The sequence below is a fragment of the Lactuca saligna genome, chromosome 3 (assembly GCF_052625555.1).
Source record: "Lactuca saligna cultivar CGN05327 chromosome 3, ASM5262555v1, whole genome shotgun sequence".
Taxonomy (NCBI): Eukaryota; Viridiplantae; Streptophyta; class Magnoliopsida; order Asterales; family Asteraceae; genus Lactuca; species Lactuca saligna.
The window spans coordinates 190,545,719-190,560,304 of NC_136419.1; the positions used below are offsets into that span (position 1 = coordinate 190,545,719).

At 42.4% G+C, this 14,586-nt stretch overlaps 2 long non-coding RNA genes across 2 annotated transcripts; both read left to right on the top strand.

The window, feature by feature from the left end:
- Nucleotides 1–282: 282 nt before the first annotated feature.
- On the top strand, nucleotides 283–1,479 carry LOC145034087 (uncharacterized). The gene is made up of 3 exons (XR_013677877.1): nucleotides 283–461; nucleotides 666–734; nucleotides 1,346–1,479. It is a non-coding gene; the product is annotated as an uncharacterized LOC145034087 (long non-coding RNA).
- A 6,039-nt stretch (nucleotides 1,480–7,518) lies between these two features.
- LOC145034088 (uncharacterized) lies at nucleotides 7,519–8,715 on the top strand. Its single transcript, XR_013677878.1, has 3 exons — nucleotides 7,519–7,697; nucleotides 7,902–7,970; nucleotides 8,582–8,715. It is a non-coding gene; the product is annotated as an uncharacterized LOC145034088 (long non-coding RNA).
- The last annotated feature ends 5,871 nt before the right edge of the window (nucleotides 8,716–14,586 follow it).

The following is a 14,586-nucleotide window of genomic DNA, read 5'->3' on the forward strand; positions in this document are numbered from 1 at the left end:
GAGAATTAGCTGACGGTGTCAAAATGAAAGTTGTAGATCCTATTATTACCTACGCGTGGATATAAAGAACGTCAAAAACGGAGGTCGTATGTGAAAGTTACGGATTTTAGAAGTCGGAAGTGTGCTGTGCGAAAATGGGTGATGTGGCACAATCTTGGCCATTGCTTTCTCCCCAAGGCTTGCCACCAGATGGTGACATGTGGCACCAAGTTCAGCCACATTTCACCCTATAAATACCACCTCTCCCACCCTCATTTTCTTCACACCTTTCCCATTCTTTCTTCTCTTTACTCTCTCTCTCTCTCTAGAACCTCTCTCTAGCCCCGAAATCCCCCGAAAAGCCTAGGGAACCTCCCTAGCACGAGGCGGAAGCCCCGGAGTGCTCGAAGGCTCTGAGAAGAAGAGCTTTTCGGCTCAGGAACGCTGCTCCAAGCAAAGCCCGGTTTTCTATAAAACCCGCTGTAAGTGAGCTACGCCTACGCTATTTTTAATATAACTTTTATTTAATTATAGTAACGTTATTAGGAACTTATAATTAATACTTGGGCTATTATTATGGGTTATATAAGTATTTTTTTGACGCTTATATAATAATAATAATAATAGCTAGACTATTAATTAGTCTCGACGAATAATAAACTAAACTCTAGTGGTAATAATACTAGGTTTCGTCGAAGAAAAATTCTTTTTAAGAAGCGAAGCGCTGTCTGAGTTCGGAATCACCACCTTTTCCGGTGAGTGCATAGTTACCTTCAACTTACACATATATATGAAGTATTTTATATAAATTACGTGCTATGTGTGCATATTATCTGAATACTTTCTATCTATGCTAGATGAACGTTGTTATACATGTTTTCAATGATTTAAACTGTATATGTATTTTATATCTACGAAAATGTTGGGGTAAAACATGGGTAGATGTAATAGGTGATGTGTGATAAAATGATGAGAGGCCTCGATGTTGTTGTTGTTGATCCAGTCATCTAGCGGAGTATAGATGACGACCACGGACTCTTCTAGACAGTCCAGTGGAACACTAGCAGGCTCGCAACCTGTAGGTGTTGTGAACGATGTGTTCACCGGTGTACTCCATCCCCCACATGATTGCCTATTAGGACATTTATTGCTGAGGAATCCCCTTAGCAGTAGTGTTCGTCCCGATGATGATCCTTAGGCTAGGTCCCTTATGATAGGTGTTTAGGGACGTAAAGTGAGGATAACGGGAACGGGTGATCGGGTTATTGTTGATTGATGAAATTAATAAACTTATTTATTATGGGTTGAAAACCCTATGTGCTCACCAGGCTCCCAAGCCTGACCCACTCAGTTTTATGCATTACAGGTAGTGGCGCATGAGCATAGGTGTGATGTTTTGGACGAGGGATTACGGATATAGGCCTGTAGATATGAAATAATGTAGTAAGGCTTATATTGTACTGTTTATACTTTTGATCTGTACGAACATGACATCCCGAGTCTTTTAATGAAATACATTTCTATGGAAATGCTTTTGATAAATCTTTATCATATTATTGTTTTGGGACAAATTCCGCAACCCTTTTATTAAAAGATAACTCTGATTTTGAAATAAAGTATAAACAAAACCGGTCTTTTCTGGCCGTGATTTTGGGGATGTCACAGTTGGTATCAGAGCATTAGTTTAAGCGAACTAGGAATTTGTAGGATTTCTAGACTTAAACTTAGAATGCTAAGCGATGATTGTGGGGTGTGAGCACTAGCTTATTTTAGGAATTGTGCCTAAAATGCTTTTATGTGCTAAATGTTTTATGCATGATATGCTGTTATTTTGTTCGGGATCTATGGTCTGTTGCCGACCGGATCTGGAACCTTATGTGTTTAGGATTCTAAACGTACGACTACGATATTAGAATTAGCATGTAAACGTTTCGGAGTGATAAGGACGATTTAAAACGTCTCTCCTAAATAAAGATCTAAATCCACCTTATTCGGTATATAGATCAAGATGGTAAGGACCCGTAGCGGAAACGTAAACGCAAATGGGAACGGACACCAACCCCCCGTGATCGAGCAAATACCAGTTGTGGAAGCCGCTGCCGGACCAATAACGATGGCCGGAGTGCAAGCGATGATCCAGGCAATGTTGGATCGTCAAATGGAGGAAACCAGGCGTTTGCTCCAGCAAAATCGAGAGGAAGCGACTATTCAGCTCGAACAGCCCGAGTTGAACGAAGGGCAGACTGAAGAAGGAAACTACAGTGGGACTATTGGTCAAGCCAACCCACCGATAGTTAGGCAAAACCACCAGGATGGAGGAAATGATGGACGTGGATGCAAATACAAGGATTTCATGGCATCCGAGCCACCGAGTCTATCCGGAAGCCCGACGCCGGTGGAAGTCATGAACTGGATCTCTGAGATGGAGACAATGTTTGAGAGTTGCGAGTGTAGCAATAGGCAGAAGACTGCTCTTGCAGTTCCTCTATTGAAATCTGGAGTACTAAGCTGGTGGAAGCTATTAGCTGATTCAATGCCCAAAGGTGAAGCAAGCAAAATGTCGTGGGAGGATTTTCTGGTACAGTTGAAGATGCAATACTGCTCTGAGCAGGATCTTCTGGAGATCAGCAACGAATTCCAGAATATGAAGAAGGGAAGAATGAGCGTTACTGAATACGCTGCAAGCTTTACTGAGAAAATGAAGCTTGTTCCTCACCTCGTCCCAACTGAACTCTCCAAGGTTAACAAATTTGCCCTCGGATTACCAGCGGACTTCGGCCCAATGGTCAAGCAAACTACCACTTTGAAAGCTGCCATCTGGGCTGCTAAGAATGTGGAGACCCAGATACGAGAAAAGGGTCTGGAGAGAGCGGAAGTGGGAGAGAAACGGAAATTTGACGGATCCTCGAGGTCCGGTAAGAAAGGTAGATTCTCGAAGTCTAGTTCGAGAGGAGGAGGATCAGAAGCAAAGTGGTGTGACAAGTGCAAGAAGAAGCACTCTGGGAAGTGTGATGGAGGGGTCACTTGTTACAAATGCGGAAAGCCTGGGCACTATGCCAACGAATGCACTCTTAACCAGAAGGCCTGTTATGGGTGTAATGAAGAAGGGCACATTTTGAAGGACTGCCCGAAGAAGAAGGAGGCAGGAAGACCCAACATACCACCAAAGCCGAAGGCGAGAGCCTTCCAGATGACGCTCGAGGCTGCAAAGGAGGCAGCAGACGTCGCTTCAGGTACCTTTCTTGTAAATGGTTTACCTGCAAATATACTATTTGATTCCGGAGCCAATTACTCCTTTGTATCGCATAAATTTGGTGGAAGATTAGCATTGCCTGTAGAAAAACTAGATAATGCCCTGATTGTAGAAGTTGCCAGTGGCAAATTCGTACCTGTTAGTAATCGTATTAGGAACATCGTCATTAACCTAAACGGAAACGAATTCCATGAGGAACTATTACCCATAGAGTTAAACGGTTTCGACATCGTTTTGGGTATGGATTGGCTTAGCGCCAACGATGCCGAGATATTATGCCGAAAGAAGATAGTTAGGATAAACCCACCCGGAAAGGAATCATTTATGGTGTACGGGGACAAACGCAGAGTGAATTCTGGAATCATCTCCTTGATGAAAGCCAGAAAATGTTTGTCCAAAGGATGTGCATCATACTTGGCATTCGTAATCGATGCTAAGAAGGAAAAGAAAGAGGTGCAGAATATACCGGTTGTGTGCGATTATCCGGAAGTCTTTCCCGAAGATCTTCCCGGATTACCACCTGATAGGCAAGTAGAATTTCGTATAGACTTATTACCAGGAACAACACCGATAGCAAAGGAACCTTACCGATTAGCACCGACGGAGATGAAGGAGCTCATGATGCAACTTCAGGAGCTGTTGGATAGCGGTTTCATTCGACCTAGTTCATCACCCTGGGGAGCTCCGGTGTTATTCGTGAAGAAGAAGGACGGAAGCATGAGGATGTGCATAGACTACCGAGAGTTGAATAAGGCAACGGTGAAGAACAAGTATCCATTACCGAGGATTGATGATCTATTCGATCAGCTGCAAGGTTCGAGCTACTTCTCAAAGATCGATCTTAGGTCGGGATATCATCAGCTGAAGGTGAGAGAGCAGGATATTGAGAAGACTGCATTCAGAACAAGATATGGACACTACGAGTTCTTGGTTATGTCGTTCGGACTAACCAATGCTCCCGCAGCATTCATGGATTTGATGAATAGGGTTTGTAAACCATTCCTCGATAAATCTGTGATAGTGTTCATCGACGACATTCTCATTTACTCGAAAATCCAGGAGGAGCATGGCAAGAATCTACGAGAAGTGTTGGAGGTGTTAAAGAAGGAGAAGCTTTTTGCAAAGTTCTCCAAATGCGACTTTTGGATACGGGAAGTCCAATTCTTGGGTCATGTTGTTAACCAAGAAGGAATAATGGTTGACCCTGCCAAGATCGAAGCTGTAATGAAGTGCGAACGTCCGAAGAATCCCACGGAGATTCGAAGCTTTCTAGGATTAGCCGGATATTACCGACGATTTATCCAAGGCTTTTCTTTGATAGCTGCTCCATTAACAGCTTTGACCCATAAAGGAGCTACGTATACATGGAGTGAGAAACATGATGAGGCGTTCGAGAAGCTAAAGAAGAAGTTATGTGAAGCGCCGATACTTTCTCTACCCGATGGAGTCGAAGATTTCGCACTTTATAGTGATGCATCTGGAGTCGGGTTAGGTTGTGTTCTGACCCAAAGAGAAAAGGTGATAGCATACGCATCTGGACAATTGAAAGAGCACGAAAAGAACTACCCCACTCATGATCTGGAGTTGGCAGCGGTAGTATTCGCCTTAAAGATATGGAGGCATTACCTCTACGACACGAAGTGCAAGCTCTTCACTGATCATAAGAGTCTCCAGTATCTCTTTAATCAGAAGGAGTTGAACATGAGGCAACGATGCTGGCTAGAACTTCTCAAGGACTACGACTGTGAGATACTTTACCACCCAGGTAAAGCAAATATTGTTGCTGATGCTCTCAGTCGGAAAGTCAATCTTGAAAGAAGAAGGCCGAGAGCGTTAAGAATTGAAGTCGTCTCGACGATTGTGGAAAGTATCAGGAAAGCTCAAGAAGAAGCCTTAGAAAAGAATGACCGAAAGGAAGAACGTTTGGGAAAAACGTTAGTGTTCGGTACGAACAGTCGAGGACTGAAGGTATTCCAAGATCGAATTTGGGTACCTAAGACGGGAGGAATAAGAGATCTTCTAATGGAAGAAGCACACAAGACCATGTACTCGATTCATCCCGGTAGCACTAAAATGTATAGGGACCTAAAACCCTACTACTGGTGGCCGACGATGAAGCTCGATGTTGCGAAGTATGTGGCTGAGTGCGTAATATGTGCGAGGGTTAAGGCACAACATCAAAAACCGTATGGGAGTTTAGAACCCTTACCTGTACCCATGGGTAAATGGGAAGACATCACCATGGATTTTGTGACTAAACTGCCCAGAACGAAGAATGGTCACGACATGATTTGGGTAGTCGTGGATCGTTTCACCAAGAGTGCACACTTCATAGCCGCCAACGAGAAGTGGTCTATGGATAAGCTCGCAAATGCTTACGTGAAGGAAATTGTAAGACTTCACGGTGTCCCTCTTACGATTGTGTCAGATCGTGATACTCGTTTCACGTCAAGGTTATGGAGGAGTCTACAAGAGGAGTTGGGTACAAAGTTGTGTTTGAGTACTGCTTACCATCCGCAAACTGATGGTCAGAGTGAAAGAACGATTCAGACGTTGGAAGATATGCTGAGAGCATGTACCCTCGAATTCCAAGGGAATTGGGACGAGCACTTACCTCTGGTAGAATTTTCCTACAACAATAGTTTTCACTCAAGCATCAAGATGGCTCCTTATCAAGCCTTGTATGGGCAGAAGTGTCGTACGCCGTCTTGTTGGCTTGAAGCCGGAGAGAAGCAGTTTATGGGCCCCGAGATAGTCCATGAGACTGCTGAGAAATTGAAGGTGATTAGGGAAAGAATGTTAGCAGCTCAGGATCGTCAGAAGAGCTATGCCGACAAGAAAAGACGACCGATAACCTTCGAAGTTGGGGATTCCGTTTTACTTAAAGTCTCACCGTGGAAGGGACTTATACGATTTGGGAAACGAGGAAAGTTGAGTCCAAGGTTTATTGGACCATTCAAAGTTCTTCAGAGGATTGGGAACCAAGCTTACAAGCTGGAATTGCCCGAAGAACTCAATGGTATTCATAACACCTTCCATGTGTGTTATTTGAGGAAATTCATGGGAGATGTTCCCGACATAATTCCAATCTCGGAATTAAGGATGGATGAGAATAAAAGGCTGATCGAAGAGCCTGAGGCAATTATTGACCGTAAGACTAAGAAGTTACGACGCAAGATGGTCGACTTGGTGCTAGTCCGATGGAAACATTCGAATGGGCCGAATATCACTTGGGAAACAGAGGATGACATGATGAGTCGCTATCCACATCTGTTTGCTGATGCATGATTCCGGGACGGAATCATCCTAAGGGGGTGAGAATTGTAACGCCCGGGTTTTCAGGGCTAAGCATTTTTGTCAATGTAATAGTCTAGGTCAACTATTGTAACTCTTTTTGAAGTAATAAATATGAAATATTTGAGTATTATGTGAATTATGTGTGTTTATGTGTTTATTATTTAATTATAAATGTATAATTAATAAAGAATAAAAATGAGCGTCAAAATTAAAGTGTGAGATAATCCCGATATCTCTACATAAAGTTGTAGAATATGTCTCAAGGTTTCCGTGCATATAAAGAATGCCGAAATCCGAGCTATAAAGAAGAAGTTATGGCCCGCCGAAGTTTTACGACAAAACCGGCACGACACCGGGAAACGTAAATAGTGAATTTATGATAGAAGACTTTTTAGCCTTATCAATCTAAACAAAAGTCGTAGAATATGTTAAACTAAGAACATCGATAAAAAGAACGCCCAAATCTGACTTCGTATGAAGAAGTTATGATTTTTCTAAGATTCGGCTTAGCAGTGCACGGCCTGAAACTCGAATTTTAGTTCGAGCGGTTTTTGGTTTACGCAACGTAAATGAGAGTTGAAGATCTCATTAATAGGAAATCAACGGTAAAAAGACAGACAAAAACAGAGTCCGTATGCAGAAGTTATTAATTTTACGCAGACGTTTAACAGTATAATCTCCTTGTACTGTTAAATTTAAGATCGGTCGAGAATTAGCTGACGGTGTCAAAATGAAAGTTGTAGATCCTATTATTACCTACGCGTGGATATAAAGAACGTCAAAAACGGAGGTCGTATGTGAAAGTTACGGATTTTAGAAGTCGGAAGTGTGCTGTGCGAAAATGGGTGATGTGGCACAATCTTGGCCATTGCTTTCTCCCCAAGGCTTGCCACCAGATGGTGACATGTGGCACCAAGTTCAGCCACATTTCACCCTATAAATACCACCTCTCCCACCCTCATTTTCTTCACACCTTTCCCATTCTTTCTTCTCTTTACTCTCTCTCTCTCTCTAGAACCTCTCTCTAGCCCCGAAATCCCCCGAAAAGCCTAGGGAACCTCCCTAGCACGAGGCGGAAGCCCCGGAGTGCTCGAAGGCTCTGAGAAGAAGAGCTTTTCGGCTCAGGAACGCTGCTCCAAGCAAAGCCCGGTTTTCTATAAAACCCGCTGTAAGTGAGCTACGCCTACGCTATTTTTAATATAACTTTTATTTAATTATAGTAACGTTATTAGGAACTTATAATTAATACTTGGGCTATTATTATGGGTTATATAAGTATTTTTTTGACGCTTATATAATAATAATAATAATAGCTAGACTATTAATTAGTCTCGACGAATAATAAACTAAACTCTAGTGGTAATAATACTAGGTTTCGTCGAAGAAAAATTCTTTTTAAGAAGCGAAGCGCTGTCTGAGTTCGGAATCACCACCTTTTCCGGTGAGTGCATAGTTACCTTCAACTTACACATAGATATGAAGTATTTTATATAAATTACGTGCTATGTGTGCATATTATCTGAATACTTTCTATCTATGCTAGATGAACGTTGTTATACATGTTTTCAATGATTTAAACTGTATATGTATTTTATATCTACGAAAATGTTGGGGTAAAACATGGGTAGATGTAATAGGTGATGTGTGATAAAATGATGAGAGGCCTCGATGTTGTTTTTGTTGATCCAGTCATCTAGCGGAGTATAGATGACGACCACGGACTCTTCTAGACAGTCCAGTGGAACACTAGCAGGCTCGCAACCTGTAGGTGTTGTGAACGATGTGTTCACCGGTGTACTCCATCCCCCACATGATTGCCTATTAGGACATTTATTGCTGAGGAATCCCCTTAGCAGTAGTGTTCGTCCCGATGATGATCCTTAGGCTAGGTCCCTTATGATAGGTGTTTAGGGACGTAAAGTGAGGATAACGGGAACGGGTGATCGGGTTATTGTTGATTGATGAAATTAATAAACTTATTTATTGTGGGTTGAAAACCCTATGTGCTCACCAGGCTCCCAAGCCTGACCCACTCAGTTTTATGCATTACAGGTAGTGGCGCATGAGCATAGGTGTGATGTTTTGGACGAGGGATTACGGATATAGGCCTGTAGATATGAAATAATGTAGTAAGGCTTATATTGTACTGTTTATACTTTTGATCTGTACGAACATGACATCCCGAGTCTTTTAATGAAATACATTTCTATGGAAATGCTTTTGATAAATCTTTATCATATTATTGTTTTGGGACAAATTCCGCAACCCTTTTATTAAAAGATAACTCTGATTTTGAAATAAAGTATAAACAAAACCGGTCTTTTCTGGCCGTGATTTTGGGGATGTCACACACCTACAGAGCTTTGACCTGGTGGAATGTTCAAGTCAAAACCCTAACCCTGCCAATGGCTAATGACATGGGTTGGGAAAGACTGAAGGAACTCATGCTTACGGAATACTGCCCAAGGGGAGAGGTGCAAAAGTTGGAGCACGAACTTTGGAACCTGAAGATGAAGGGTTTCGACATCGCTGCCTACACTGCTAGATTCTGTGATCTAGCTCTCCTCTGTCCGGGAATGGCCACCCCGGAAAGAAAGAAAATAAAGAGGTACATTTGGGGACTGACACAACCAACCAATGGAAATGTCTTGGCTGCTCGGCCAGTTACATTTGATAGCGCCAAGTGTCTGACGCAGACTCTGATCGATCATGGAGTCGATCTTGATGACATGACAACTGTTCCTGAACCATAGAAGGAGGGTAGTGGGAAGAAGAAATTTTGCAACAAGCGCAAGGTCCAATCCTCTCAGGAGCCCTCCAAGAAACAACAAATAGTGGCAGTCCACACTGCTACTACTCCTACTACTACTCTTGCTGCAGTCCCCGTTAATCCAACGAACCCCGATCGCTATTCTGGAAAACTACCTCTATGCAGCAAGTGTAATTACCATCATCAGGGATAGTGCCGAGAGATGTCATGCACTAGCTGTGGCAAGAAGGGACACACAACTCAATTTTGCAAAGGACCGGTCCAACCAACCAATCAGGCTCCTAGAGCGGGTTCCGGTCAAGCCTGTTATGGCTGTGGAGAGGTTGGCAACTTCAAGAGAGATTGTTCCAAGGCAACAACAGGTGGCAATACAGGAAGGGTACTGGCAATGTGCCAGGAGTAAGCGGTCGCTGATCCTACCATTGTGACGGGTATGTTCCTCCTTGACAACTCTTATGCATGCATTCTTTTCGATTCTGGTGTGGTGAGGAGTTTTGTTAGTCATGCATTCAAACATATAATCAAATGTAAATCCCAACCTTTAACCGAAACATTCACCGTCTAGATGGATAATGGAAAGAAAGAGAGCACTAGCGATATATTCATAGGCTGTACTCTTACCCTAAACGTTCATTCCTTTCTCATCGATCTTATGCCAGTCTCCATATAAAGTTTCGATGTCATTATCGACATGGATTGGTTAAGCCCCAATCATGCTGATATCCTTTGCTTCGAGAAAGATATCCATCTTAATCTTCCCTCAAGTGAAGCCTTCATGATTTACGGGGATAAACTCAGTTCGAACCTTCGTATCATTTCATGCATCAAGTCTCAGAAGTATCTATGGAAGGAACTCCTTGCATTCCTAGCTCATGTTGTGGATCAAAGACAAATAGTTAAAGACCTTGAGAGCATCCCCGAAGTCTGCAACTACCCTGATGTATTTCCCGAAGATCTCCCAGGAATTCCTCCCGAGCGTGAAGTCGAGTTTCGCATCGACTTAATCCCTGCAGCTACTCCTGTAGCTAAGTCTCCATATCATTTGGCGCCATCAGAAATGCAAGAATTATCCAGTCAGCTCAATGAGTTGATCCGCAAAGGATTCATAAGACCGAGTTCCTCACCCTGGGGAGCCTCGATCTTATTTGTAAGGAAGAAAGATGGATCTTTCCGGATGTGCATCGACTACCGAGAACTAAACAAGTTGACCATCAAGAACCGTTATCCCCTACCCAGAATCAACGACCTCTTCGATCAACTTCAGGGAGCCAGTTACTTCTCGAAGAGAGATCTAAGATCAGGGTACCATCAATTACGAGTTAACGAGAATAATGTGCCCAAGACAACATTCTGAACTTGCTACAGACACTACGAGTTTGTAGTAATTCCCTTTGCTCTGACCAACGCACCGACAGTATTCATGGACCTGATGAATCGGGTGTGCCGCCCATTCCTAAACAAGTTTGTGATCATGCTCATTGGCGACATACTTGTCTACTCACGGAGCGAGGATGATCATAAGCAGCACTTGAGGAAGGTTCTAGAAACACTAAGTACGGAGAAACTATATGCAAAATTCTCAGAGTGTGAGTTTTGGATCAAGAAGGTAACTTTCCTTTGTCACATGGTTAGAAAGGAAGGCATACACGTGGACCCTTCCAAGATCAAAGCGATTGAGAATTGGTCAACACCAAAGACACCCACAAAAACCCGCCAATTCTTGGGTCTCGCTGGCTATTATCGCAGATTTATCCAAAACTTCTCCAAAATCGCTAAGGCTTTAACCACCCTGACACAGAATGGTGTAACCTTTAGTTGGGGAGAAAAGCAAGACACTGTATTCCAAACATTGAAGCAGGCCCTATGCAACGCAACTCTCTTGTCACTGCCCGAAGGGATGGAAGACTTCATGGTCTACTGTGATACATCCAGTCAGGGCCTAGGCTGTGTGCTCATGCAGCGAGGAATAGTTATCGCCTATGCCTTGAGATAGTTGAAAACACACGGAGTCAATTAAACAACTGACGATCTAGAGTTGGGAGAAGTGGTCTCTGTGTTAAAGAGCTGGAGGCACTATCTCTATGGAACCAAGTGCACTGTCTTCACCGACCATAAGAGCTTGCAGCATATCTTTGATCAGAAAGAGTTAAACATGAGACAACAATGATGGGTAGAGCTACTCAATGATTACGAGTGCAAAATACACTACCATCCCGACAAGGCCAATGTCGTAGTAGATGCCCTCAGCCATAAGGAGTATTCGGGTCGTAGAGTGAAGGCATTGACGATGACCATCCATTCTCGATTATCCACACACATCCGAGAGGCTCAGCTAGAAGCCTTAAAGCTAGAGAACATGTCGGATGAAGCCCTGCAAGGAATGGAAAAGAACTTAGAGGTCAAGGAAGACGGAGTTTACTATTTCATGGACCGTATTTGGACCCCAAAGTATGTTGGTTACAGAGAAGTTGTCATGAACGAAGCCCAAAAGACAAGATACTTCGTTCACCCTTGTTCAGATAAAATGTATCTGGATCTCAAACAACTCTATTGGTGGCCAAACGTGAAAGCAAAAATTGCTACATTCGTAGGCAAGTGTTTGACTTGTGCCAAGGTGAAAGTAGAATATAACAGAAGCCCCCAGGTTTGCTTCAACAGCCGGAAATACCTGAGTGGAAGTGGGAAATGATTACAATGGATTTTATGACTAAGTTACCTAGATCTCCGAGTAGGCATGACGCCATTTGGGTAATTGTTGATCAGTTGACAAAATCCAACCACTTCCTGGCAATCAAAGAAAACTTCAATATGAAGAGACTCAAACGAATATATCTTCGAGACATAGTTCGCCTTCATGGTGTACCTGTACCCATTATCTCTGATCGAGATAGCAGGTTTACATCGAAGTTCTGGCAATTACTACAGGAGGCTCCTGGAACTAAGTTCGATATGACCACGACTTCTCATCCACAGATAGATGGACAGAGTGAGAGAACGATCCAGACATTGGAGGATATGTTCAGAGCCTGCATCATCGACTTCGGCACGTCATGGGACACTCATCTTCCCTTGGTTGAGTTTTCCTACAACAACAAGTAGCATACCAGCATCAAGGTTGCGCCATTTAAAGCCATCTATGGTCTTAAGTGCAGATCCCCTATGTGCTGGGCTGAAGTGGGTGACACGCAGCTAGCCAAGGGTCAAGTCCCTAACAGCGCTCTCACTGGTCCTAATATCATCCGAGGTACAAATGAAAAGATCGTACAAATCCGGGAATGACTAAAAGCCTCAAGAGATAGACAAAAGAGCTACGCCTATAAGAGACAAGAACCCTTGGAATTCCAGGTTGGTGATCATTTCCTTTTGAAGGTCTCACCATGGAAAGGTATGATACATTTCAGAAAACGTGGAAAACTTAACCCAAGGTACATTGGACCCTTCGAGATCCTTTCTAGGATCGGTCTCGTAGCATATAAACTCCAGTTACTGCGAGAACTCAGCAACGTCATCTCGTCTTCCACGTGTCGAACCTAAAGAAGTGTCTGTCCGACGAGACACTTGTGATTCCTCTCGACGAGATCGCACTAGATGAGGGTCTGCAATTTGTGGAAGAACCTGTCGAAATCATGGACCGGGAAGTCAAATGTACGAAGTAGAGTCGTATCCCGATAGTGAAGGTCCGCTAGAACGCCAAGCGGGGATCCGAATTCACTTGGGAGCGTGAGGATTCAATGAAGCTGAAGTATCCTCATCTATTTCCAAGTTAATGATTTGTACTATACTCTTGAATTTCGGGACGCATTTCCCTCTAACGGGGAGATGATGTGACAAACTCGAACTTACTCATTGTACATCTAGTCAATTTTATCAATGTTAAACTTGTTCTGTTAACTTCTAGCGTTGTTTAAGTGTTCATTTAAGTGTTCTAAGGTTGGGTACAGTCAAGGTTGAGGTTATGAATTAGTCAGCAAGGCATATAGTGTTGGGTTATGAGCATTCTAACACTCCTAAGTGTACATGCAACCCTAAATACCTTGGATCTATGTTTTCTCTATTATACATGCAAATATGAACATCCAAGGTATTATCCTAATCTAGCATACAAAACTATCAATATAACAAGATAGAATACATACCTCTTTGATGTAGAATGTCTTCATGAAGCTTGAGTGCCTAGTGCCCCAAGTGTGACACCTCAAATGGTTCACACATCACCAAATACACTTGGAATAACTTGAGAGAATTCTACACTTCATAAAATCGGCTAGCCCTCTCTAGAATAATCTAGTGACCGATTTTGATCAAGAATAAGATGCTTATATAGTTATACAATTAGGTTAAACCCTAATTGACATGACTTTTTCATTTCCTTGGATCCATGGGTTCAAATACACCATGGAGCATCCATGGAGCATCATATGGGTTTTGGCCCAACTAGATAATCCATGGATCATTAACCCACTATATAAGTATGGATGATTTGCACAATCAACCCATATATTTAATTAGTCTTCTTTTGATCACTTAATTAATCCTAGACTAATTCTTGATCAATACTAATTAAATAATCTTATTATTCTTATTATTAATATACTAGAACTTATAATATATTAATAACCATAAGTGTCTTATTTCTCTCATCATAGTCTATCCAAGTGCATGATGCCATGCAACCCAAATGGACCATGCCGGGTCGGGTCAAGTCTTACCAATTATAGTTATGGACTTAGACATTAATCCAACAGTCTCCCACTTGGATAAGTCTAAAACTATTATTGTGTATGACTTCAGGAACCAACTGGCAATCGTAGCTCTCAAAAGCTTCTGTCAAACTCTGACCTTGTAGATGAACTCTGATCTTTGTCAATGACTTGTCCATTAGATAAGGGATCATATATTCCTCCATTCTAGATATCATATGGACTGAGACATGGATTATAATCATTCTCTCTGTCCATTTGTTGTTTCCCGATTTTCGATTTATGACGACTGACTAATTGAACAAATCAAATCAGTCTTGGCCCGGCCGAGCACTTCCATTTGTCATCATCAAATCATCGAGGGGCCCACAGATATCGCTTTTATCCCGAAGGTAAAAGGAATGGATAAACTTCGACTCATATGGCTTGTTCTACTACTTATTGAATCATACACAAAGACACGTTTTATAACATCGAGTTACCAATGCGTTTCGAGTAATCAATGTACAACCAACTCATAGTAACAACTCATATCTCTAGGTTTGAAGAATATAAGATATTATCGTCTCATGATCACTCGTGATAAA